Source organism: Lepidochelys olivacea (genome assembly GCF_965140295.1).
Source record: "Lepidochelys olivacea isolate rLepOli2 genome assembly, chromosome: 5".
Taxonomy (NCBI): domain Eukaryota; kingdom Metazoa; phylum Chordata; order Testudines; family Cheloniidae; genus Lepidochelys; species Lepidochelys olivacea.
In genome coordinates, this window is record NC_140415.1 from 136,712,143 (window position 1) to 136,721,255 (window position 9,113).

At 43.2% G+C, this 9,113-nt stretch overlaps 1 long non-coding RNA gene across 1 annotated transcript; it reads left to right on the top strand.

The window, feature by feature from the left end:
* Positions 1 to 241: 241 nt before the first annotated feature.
* Positions 242 to 1,830, top strand: LOC311520297. Its single transcript, XR_014711546.1, has 3 exons — positions 242 to 359; positions 821 to 955; positions 1,718 to 1,830. It is a non-coding gene; the product is annotated as an uncharacterized lncRNA (long non-coding RNA).
* Positions 1,831 to 9,113: the final 7,283 nt, after the last annotated feature.

The following is a 9,113-nucleotide window of genomic DNA, read 5'->3' on the forward strand; positions in this document are numbered from 1 at the left end:
ATTCAGTGAGGGGGGATGTGGTCCACTCCCAATAATTGATGAGGAGGTGTCAATACCCAGAGAGGGAAAATTGCTTTTGTAGTGAGCCAGCCACTCCCAGTCCCTATTGAAGCCCAAATTGATGGTGTTACGTTTGCAAATGAATTGTAGCTCAGCAGTTTCTCTTTGAAGTCTGCTTCAGGAATACTCAAGAACAGATTTAACCGTAGCCATTCTTCAAAAAAAAAAAAAATTCAAAACCAGCGTTATTATTTACCCTTGTTTCTTTATCGCAGCAGGCACCTGAATGTTTTGTCTCATTACCTTTCTGTGGCAAAATCTGCGTGTTCCATTGTAAAGGAAAATGGGCTCGTGTGGAGGTAAGAAACAGGTGGTTGGTTGGATGTTTTTTTTCACCTCTGAACTAACTTCCCTGTGTCAACTGAAAATTGCTGCTCTTCTTCGATTTCCCACATAGCATCTGCTATTTTTGCAGGTCTGGGGGTTGGCTAAAATCTGGATCATTGAATTCTTTGACACTGATTTTGGCATATGTATCATTTTACATTGGCTACTTACTCAAATAGTAAACACACATAAGTAATCTTTTACTTGAGCTGATGGAATGGGGAATAGATCCCTGTAGGTCTATCTTACAGTTTTTGTGTTGTCATTTAACATATTTCATTTCAACAAGGCATAGCATCATAACATGGAAAATAAAATGCACTGGCAACATATTTTCTTCCGTTTCCTTAAACTATGTATTTGCTTTTTAAAGGTACTCTGTTGCTCTCTTGCTAGTATCAAGTTATCCTTACCACTCGCATTCTCATTTCAGATAACAAGCGTTCACAGTAGTCGTGCACTAGATGTGCAGTTCATGGATACCGGAACAGTTGCCTCTGTAAAAGTATCGGAGCTTCGAGATATTCCATCACAGTTCCTGAGAGAAATAATCACCCTACCACCCCAGGTACAAACATCATTTTTAAGTAAAGCTGATGGCCTCTATACCTCTCTTGGCCATGTCTTAGTCTTGATAATTTTAGATGTGTGCTCTGCAGTGATTTGTGGTTTTAAAACATTTTAAGATTGCCTGTTCTGCACTATGGTTCCTTTTAGTTTGTGCCAGCAGTGTCCACAGGAGGCAGTTAGCAATTCACACCCCTGTAGTCCAAAGTTCATGTTAACGTAGTCCTCTTTCAAACTGGGCTACATTAACGTGAACTTATGTACCTTTTCATTTGCTCCAGCAGCATCCACTCAGGGCAGTTAACACACAACACTTTGGTGCCCTCTGCAGGTCTACACACTCTCTCGCTCCCCCCCTCGCCCCCCACCTACCTACCTTGTGGACCACACTTGAGCACAGTATAGATGTAGCCTTAGAAGTAATGTTAGGATGTGCATTCTAACTCTTTATAGTGTACAGTTTTAAATAAATACAGATTACGTTCTTGTGTGCTCACAGTAGAAGGCTGTGGTGGTTGTCTTACTGTATGGGTAAAGGGACTCCATTCTGCAGACCACCGCATTCTTAGTGGTTGAAGTAATTTACAGCATAATAGGTTCCTTCTTTCACTCTTTTAATATCATATATCTTTTAATCCATCTGAGTTAAAGCTTGTAATAAACTACCTAGTTTCTGTGCAGGTAAACTTCAATAGTATAACATAATCTGTTGAAGAGTGCCATGTAATTAAATTGTACCATTAACATACTCCATGTCTTTTAGGCTATGAAGTGCTGTTTAGCAGATCTTCCCCGTAACATTGGCATGTGGACTCCAGATGCTGTATTGTGGCTGAGAGATACAGTATTAAATTGTCCTGATTGCAGCATTAAGGTAAATGTAAATATCTCAAACATTTGAAATTCAATAAAATATGGAAGACCAGGTTGCAATGTGAATGAAGAGTTATAATAAAATGTCATCATGAAGTTACAGGAACTTGGTACCTTCACCCTCCACCAGACATTCAGGTTTTGATGCAAAAAACAAAATTCTTTCAGACTTAAAAACGTTTACCTAAATTAGTTTTGTTTGAAAAGCGATTATACTAGACAACTTACAGCTTTGTAGCCTCCCCTAACGCTTGTATTCTGTATGAATTCATCATTTTTGACACATTTGATACAAAGCATATTTGTTTGCATTTCCCAGCAAACCCTTTTTATACAATTCTTGGATCTGCATTTAAAGAAGACAGAGAATTTTCCCCCTTCCAAATTCTCCTGTGCTAGCTCGGTATAATTCCTTCTTACCAGCAAATGAGGGCAAGAAAAAAGCAAAACTCTTGTTTTTGTGCCGCCTCATAAAAAATGAAGTGGGTGGATGACCCTGCTCAGTTATTTTCATGTCTCCAGCAGGTGGAGGTAACTCTTCCAGCTGGCTAGGAGAGGAATCTTTTAGTTTTCTGTTCTTATTTGCTTTTATTTCTATATGACAAGTCACTACCCACAAGCCAGGCTGTGGCTCTGCTGTGCGCCAGCTTGCTGCTCAGTAACGTCCGATGTGGATGCTGCTACAGCGCCGTGAAAGTCCCACTAAGCCACGCTCTGGGATTTTCACTGCGCTGTAGCAGTGTCCACACCAGTTGTTACGGCATGGCAAACCAGTGTGCCATAGATTCGCACCCTGGCTTGCAGTGTAGTAACTAGCCAAGGAAATAGGCCCTAACACAATGTAGTTTAATTTAGTACAGTCCATTTGCAGACTCATTTTTTTGGATGTGCTGAGTAGATGTCAACCATTTATAGTGTGACCTACTTACCTAATTGTCTGGGAGCACCCTTCAAAGGGAAACAAGTGTTCAGAGTCTGCTATGATTAGTACATCTTGCCCCTAATTTCATTACAGGGTACCACTATGAGTGCGCCTTTTGAGAAGCACGCTTTGTAGCTTTCCCTTTTCTTCTCTGCTTTAGTCTTGAATACTGCACATTTAAAATACTGCTGGTCTAGTCTGGCATATGTAGATATTGTAAAATGATATTGTCAAATGTGTGGCTGGGTGTGTTCCCTCTGTGTGCCATCCCAGCTCTGTGCAGACAGCTGGCACAGCAGACCTCGATCAAACTGCCCAATGACCATGAGATTCATTAAGGTACGAAGGCACCCGGCCAGGTTTATTGTCAACAAAGAAAGGTAATAGACTCTACGGGGATACTAAGACATGTATGCCTGTGACAATGGACGCAGCTCTGTGAATGGCGGAACTTTCTATTCCCCACCCCCCGCAGGCCGGCCAAAGACACTCCCTCTGAGACTCCATTTTATACACCAATACAAACAAGTATTTTGACCATAGTTAGTTACTTCCCCCTGACGTGGGTTGTTACCATCCATTACCTTGTACATGTTGGTTCGATCAAAACATCTCTATCCATTATTACTGTCATCTTGACCTTCTCTTTAGGAGGGGTCAGTGTGTTCTCGTTATCTTTGGGGTGTGTTTGTACCATACTTGGTATCAGGGTACTGGTACCATACTTCTGGAATGCATTTGTGTGAGTGTCCGCCTCGTGTAGTGACTAAGGTTGGAATTTTCAAAAAGATTAGATACTTAATTCCCACAGAAAGTTGGTGGGATTTGTGTACCTAACCCCCTTATACTCTTTAAAAATCCAGTCTAAACTTTTAGTATTTCTTTGCTCTGAACAAATTCGCATTCAGCATCACTCAATAGCAAAATATGCTCAACCTTAGGACAGTGCGTTTTATCTTTCTTTTCTTTCCATATCTTCCTTTCTGTGTCTTCCCCCCACCCCCACCCCCTTTCTTCCATCTGCATTTTCCTCCCTGCAACAACTCTTGATTCCTAGTCCCTTCCCCATTTCATCTGCTAAGGTGATCTGGCTATGAAATATTTAATGCTGACGCTTGAAACATCCCATTGAGAGTAATTGGGGCAGGGCTGTTCACATCTGTCAGTCCACGAGGATGTGGTTTTCCATGGTTTTGTCTCCTGATTTACACTAGCATATGAAAGAGAAGAATCAAAATCTGTTGCTTCAATCTCTGCAGATTCTTGAAGGTAACATTACTTTGGATTACTCAGCTTGCAAAGATACCCTTGCAATTGTTATCATGAAGGCTGGAATCTACTTGGCTTTGTAAATGAAATCTTAGCATCTAGAGAATCCAGATATGCCATGAGGGCTGAAGAAATGCATCAAGTAGGCTAGAAGATTAATACTGCAGCCATAATAGGTTGCTTTTTTCTTGTCTATCCCTAAACCCAACCCTCACCCTTAACCCTAAAACTCTAACCCCAACCCCTAAACCTAGCTCTAACCCCTAACCCCTACCCTCTGACCCCTAACCCTAAAACCTAACCCTTAACCCTACCCCTAAGGCCCCTAACCCAACCCCTAAAATCCTAACCCCTAAAACCCTAACCTTAACCTAATCTCAACCCTTAACCCTAACCCCTTAGCCCTAACCCCAACCCTAAAGCTAACCCCAAACCCCTTAACCCTAAACCCTCACCCTTAACCTATCCCCTACCCCTAAACCCCTAACCCCCACCCTAAACCCTACCCCTACACCCTTAACCCTAACCCTCTAACACCCTAACCCTAAACCCATTAAGAATAGTCAGTATGTATCTGCTCTTTTCGATGCTCTTTTGTTGGCCAAAGCTGTTGCCATTGTAAAACGCCTGGCTCATCAAACCCCTCATGATGAAGTTACTCGTGGAAATGCTTCACGTGGAAATGATTCAGCAGCCAAGGATGCGGCCCTTTCTGCCCCTCAGGCTGCTTTTATTTTTGCCTTAGTTGAGCAACCTCCACGGGCTTCCCTCAATGACCTTGGCAGGATCCAGGAGATGGCACCAGAGACCGAAAAATGTTCTTGGAGTGTTGCTGGGTGCACTTTACACCCTGAGTATTTTTGGCGCTTCCAGGACGGTCAGCTGGTTGCGCCGAGAGTGCTTCTGCCCTATCTTGCTTGCGTGCACCACGGGGTGGCGCATGTGAGCAAAGGGGGGATGCTTGCTGCAGTGGGATGCGATTGGTGTCCCAGCACTACTGCCAACAATGTTCAATCTGCCAGCAACACAATGTTGGTAAAGCTGTTAAAACCAGACAAGCAGCCCATCCCGCTCCATGGGGACCATTTGTAAATATTCAGATTGATTTTATTCAAATGTCTAAATGTTGTAATTATGAATATGTATGAGTACTAGTTGATGTTTTTTCAAGCTGGGTTGAGGCCCTCAACTGCTGATCAGCTTGTTTCTACTTTTGTTCCTTCTCCTAAACGGCAGGAGAAAAGGACAAAGTGAAGTGCTAGTAACCTCTCCCTTGTCCGCTGATGAAATCATTGTGTCATCAGCATTTGCTAAAGAAACCAGAGCTCTGCAGGGTGATGTAATCTCTCCCCTGTATGATACTGGACCACGACTGTTCCAGGAAAGAAGAAAAAGAAACTCTCGCTCCGTCGAACCTGCCAAGGCCCAGGAGTTCCTGACTACAAAGGACATTAAGAACGGGCCCTGGTGGAAGAAACGGAGTATTGTAGGCTGGCCAGGAGGAAATCTTGTGACCAATCTTGGGAATGTGGTGTTCACTGGATTTTGGGGTTCATTCCATCGCCTGCACAGTGTGCTGTTGGACAGGTACCCTGGGAATGTACAGATCTCCCTAATTGGATTTCAGATGAGGAATATCAAAAACGCCCTATTGCCACAACCACTGCCCCTGCCATTACCGCCATTATCACTGCCTTTACCACCCCTGTAACATACCCAGATACAGACAATACTATCTAGTCTGATGAAACCCAATGGCCAAGGCCTTCACATGCTGGTGATTTATTTAAGTATTGTTTGGAAAATTTATTTTTTAAGGTTCAGGACATGTCATATGAGCAAACAGTTGGATGGAGAACAAATGGACCAGTAGAAATAGAAGTATATGACATTATCACAAATGATTCTAGGGAATTTGAATGGGAAATAGATGGGTTTTATGAAGGTGTTGATATGATGGCCATTCCAGGGGTTTGTAGCGTATTGGGAGAAAGGGGCCCTTGTTGTTGTTTAGTTATCCATTTAGTAAATAACCAGACTCATACTCAGAGAATATGTTCTGCCACTAGAAATTTTATCTGTACTGAAATGATCCCAATAACTAACAATTTAACCTGTACCATCTTACAATATACCCCTTCTTAAGCTATTGATGTTAATGCCTCTCAAAAATATTTGAAAATAGTTAAACAACAGATGTGGTATAATGCTATCCCCGAAAAAGATGTACTAGGACATTGAATAACCATAATTAATGCCACATTAGGGGCTGTGACATTTACCCTGCCCCTATCCAGCTTTCAGATTACTTCCACGTATCCCAATTGTTCCAAGGGAGCTGCTATCTGGCTAGAACAGCAAAGAGCATGGGTCTCCTCTCGAAAGAAGGGAGACTTAGCTGGTCACTTATGGGATGGTGCAAATAGTGCAGCAGCAATTTGGAATATTCTTAAGGGATAACTGCATGATGAGAAATTAGGACAACTAGAGAAAGCCACTGATCTTATTACTGGAGCACAACTGACTCAGGTGCAAGCTGGAGTTGGTGAATTACATGTTATTTCCACCCTTAGTTCGATGACCCTGGAGCTGTTGACAGGAATGGTGTTAAATATCACTGAGGCAGGAAAGGAATTGCAGTGGGATCTAGCATGTTCAGAGATTCAGGATTTCCTGAATGACCAGCTGATGGCCATTCGGAGTGATCTTGAGCATCAGGCTTGGCCCACTGCCCTTACTAATGCTTCAGGAGTACCATCTGATTTGTGGCCATGGAGACGTACTTGGAGATTTTCAGGATGGAGTTGCAAGTACGTGCAGTGCTCCTTCCAAGCATATGGGCCGGTAGCAGGCGTGTGGACTCCTACATACCGAATCCTGCTGGGTCCATGGGGAGGATGCATGTGGGACTGGATTATTCATCGTGATGTCTGGGAGATTAGACCACCTGGTATGCCTAGCCGATTTGTTGTTAGTGCTCCTGGAATAACACCTGATATTTGGATTGAAATAGGGAATCAGTGGATATTATGGCCCTTATAAACCCCCGCAGCTTCAATGTGTAAGGAAATTGAAGCAAGGGGAAGTTGTCACAGTATTTGACACAGTCTGTTGGGAAGGTATGGGACAAGGAACTACCTTGATAGGACAGTTACTTTTCCAAGCTAATGATAGTTGTGTATATGTTAAGGCCACCGCTTTGCAAGACTTACATTTTAATCTCAGTACGATCACAGGAAATCACATTATTTCTTGGCCTGCAGAAAAAACCCTACAATTGGACCTTGGGTATCAGATTTCTTTTAACTGGACCACTTTGATACCCGACCGGTTTCAAAATTTACACTCACTCCTACCAGAGGTTAGGAAAATTTCTGACTTACAGGGTCAAATCCATGTGCTTCAGAATATATATCAAATTGAAAAATGTGCTTTTCATACTGCCTATAGAGCATCTACTTTGTGTACTAATTATGATGTAATGTGCTATGTAACTAAGGCAATGAAACAACTCCAGCATATTATTACAATGGGGATATTAATGCGTGTATTGCTTTTGTTTAGTATAGTAATATGTTACTGTTGTTGTAAGGGACGTACTAACAAAAATGCCTTTCATGTTCATACTAATAAGGCGTTATCGTTATATCCAGTTAAGACTTATGGGGCTGATTCTGATCCTCCTGAGCTAGAAACAGAAATACAAGGCTTGATGCAATTGGAGGTTTAAGAATGTTAGTTGTGATAAAGGAAGCACAAAAGCGGGGAGTGTGGAAGCAGGGAAAAAAAGAGAGGGTTTAAGTGCAGCCATTTAAGTGTCAGAAACAGAGCAACTGTTTTGTTAAGTCTTAGCCTAGTATCGCGAGACCTGTAGAAGCAGGGCTCATGTCAGAAGCGAGTGGGAAACAGCAGAATAGTCAGTGTGACCTAGTCTTGAGATAACAACGTTTTGAGAAGAGAAAGTGAGAAAATACTGGATTAGATAGTAAATAGTCTAAATAAAATGTAGATGTTTTCAATTTCTGCACGTCACAAAGAGGTATAAATGTTTGTGTGATTTTGCTTGTACTTTGGAGAAACTGAGGCAGAGATGCTCTCTGTCAGCTGTTTTCTTCCCTTGCAATTGCTCGAATAAAGCTGTCTCTGATTTTGTTGCTTCCAACCTGAGAGTGGAGTTTGTTTTCTTCCACAATTGGAATTGGAAAAGGTTCAGAAAAGAGCAACAAAAATGATTAGGGGTATGGAACAGCTTCTTTATGAGGAGAGATTAAAACTCTGGGACTTTTCAGCTTGGAAAAGAGACAACAAAGGGGAAATATGATAGAAGTTTATAAAATCAAGACTGCTGTGGAGAAAGTAAATAAGGAAGTGTTATTTACTCCTCCTCCTAACACAAGAACTAGGAGTCACCCAATGAAAGTAATAGGCAGCAGATTTAAAACAAACCAAAGGAAGCATTTCTTCACACAACGCACAGTCAACCGGTGGAACTCTTTGCCAGAGGATGCTGTGAAGGCCAAGACTAGAACGGAGTTCAAAAAACGAACAAGGTAAATTCATGGAGGATAGGTCCATGAATGGCCATTAGCCAGAATGTGCATGGGTGGTGTCCCTAGCCCGATTGCCAGAAGCTGGGAATGGACGTCAGGAGGTGGGTCACTTGTTGATGGCCTGTTCTGTTCATTCCCTGTGGGGCACCTGGCCTTGGTCGCCGTCAGAAGACAGGACACTGGGCAGATGGACCTTTGGTCTGACGCACTATGGCTGGATTCATGGACTAGGGAGTCTGGTGAGCCCAGTGTAAGGGGAGGGAGTAGGAAAGTCCCTGGGTGTGCAGAACACTGGGAAGTCAGAAGCCATCGTTCAGGCGCAACGGGCCCTAAGGAGCGTGGAAAAGCGGAGTGTGAAGAGTCAGAACCGGTGCGCTGTGGCCCTGGCGGCGAGGCGCCCGCAGAGAAGAGAGGAGGCGGCTGCTACACATGGCGAAGGGGGGGCGAGACTCCCGGCGTCTCTAGAAGTTTCACTTCCAGCCTAGGCCATTCTGACACGCTGAGGGGCCACCCAGGCCAGGGAGCAGCTGTGTCCTCCGGCTGAG